The following is a 1,777-nucleotide window of genomic DNA, read 5'->3' as shown; positions in this document are numbered from 1 at the left end:
GCGAGCCGCCCCGGGCTGCTCACCGCGCCCTCGGGAGTGAGTTACTTAATGGCTTCCTGCCCGTCTCCCGCCGCCAGTGGTCTCCACTCTGCCCACCCGGTGGGTCCACTTCTTAGTTAAACGCCGTCATGTCCTCCTCTTGGAAAAAGCAAGTCCACCTCTGCCTGCGCTCCGGCCGCCGCCCTCGCCGGGACAGGGCGTGTCCTCCCCGAGTGGGCGTGTCCTCCCTTGGACCGCGCAGGGCTGCAAACGTCTCCCTCCGCTCCTCGCGTGGCGCCCTCTGCCCTCCGCGGCCATTTCCAAGGCTGCGACCCAGCGTTTCTCTCGGTCCTCTCTGACGTTTTCAGTTTTCACAGTGGGCACGTCCTCTCTGCTCGGCGGCGACTGCAGGCGGCCATCTGAGGCCCGTCGGGGCCACTGCCGGCTGCTTAAGGGAAGATGAGGCGGGAGGGGCCGTCGGGCTCATCACCACGGGATGGCTGCCGGCCTGGATCCCGGCACACACGGTCAGGGCAGGCCGGGGCACCCCAGGGCCCCAGAGTGCCCGCCCTGAGGGGGGTCTCCCCCCTGCCGGACACTCTGGACACCGACTGCAGGCAGCGGCCGGCGGGCAGGAGGGCCGGCGCGGCCACAGGTTTTGCCCCTCAGCGGGGCCACGCTGCCCGCCCCGCACGTGTCCGCAGCGCCCAGAGTCCACCACACACGTTCACTCCTCGCGTCCTGTATCCCTGCCGCTCTCCCACCTCCTTTATATAGCCACTCGCTCCTTCCCAGCTGCCCCCGCGCAGGCGGTCCGGCCCACGGCATGCTGGGACTTGTAGTCCAGCGGCTGCGTCATGTGCGCGTGCGCGCGCCGGGAGGCGCCGGGGGCAGTCACAGCCGCCTGCAGAGGGCAAGAGGCGAAGAGCAGAAGCCTGGAATATTCAGAAGGATGTAACCTGCGCATAGTTGGGTTGCCAGGAGGGGAGAAGGGCCACGGAGTAGAAGAAAGAAAGTCCGCCCCGAGCCCCAAGTTCGCGACACCAAGCGCTCCCAGAGTGGCCGACTGCGGCACGTCTTGAACAGGAGACTTACCTGTCGGACCATGCTAAGAAGGAGCACGTTTCTCTCCAAAAATAATATAAGCGAAGGAAAATGGAGTGCGACACTCACAATTCTGGAAAAAGAAGCCAGCCTACAATTATGTATCTAGCTAAATTATGCTTTCAGTACGAAGGGGAAATCCTGAGGCTGCAGACAATACAAACCGTCGCGCCGAGGCCTGTCCCGGAGGGGTTTTACCCCGAACCCTCCGGGCAGCAGGGCACCGCCAGAAGCCCGCAGCAACTGGGGTGTACACGGCCCTTCTGTTCCTTCTGTCTGCTTGAGGCAGCGGCAGTGGCCGCCCGGAGGATGCCGCCCTCGAGAGCGGCACCCGCGGCCGTGGGGCCCGGGGGCGGGCGTCACTAGGCGTGTCCAGCAGCGGCCTGGGCGGCCTGTGGGTGTCTGAAAGCCGCCGCGAGGTCGCAGAGACGCTGCTCCCTAAGGGTGAGCAGAGGACATAAAACAGGCGTGCAGAGGGCCCGGTCAGCAGAGGAGGAGAAAGGAGAGAGAAACTACGAATCTGCAGGCAGGAGGGGTTTGGGCAAGGAGACGCCACCCAGTCCCATCAGTGGCCATCGTGAGCGCATCCGCGGACAGACAGGCGGGCAGTCTGCTGGCCACGCTCCCCGGCGCCGCCTCCCAGAAGGCCCGTCAGCGGCAGGCTCCGTGGGAGGCATCGGGGGAGCGACGGCCC

The sequence above is a fragment of the Condylura cristata genome, unplaced genomic scaffold (genome assembly GCF_000260355.1).
Source record: "Condylura cristata isolate star-nosed mole 26May11 unplaced genomic scaffold, ConCri1.0 scaffold00070, whole genome shotgun sequence".
Classification (NCBI taxonomy): domain Eukaryota; kingdom Metazoa; phylum Chordata; class Mammalia; order Eulipotyphla; family Talpidae; genus Condylura; species Condylura cristata.
This window is presented reverse-complemented; position numbering follows the sequence as displayed.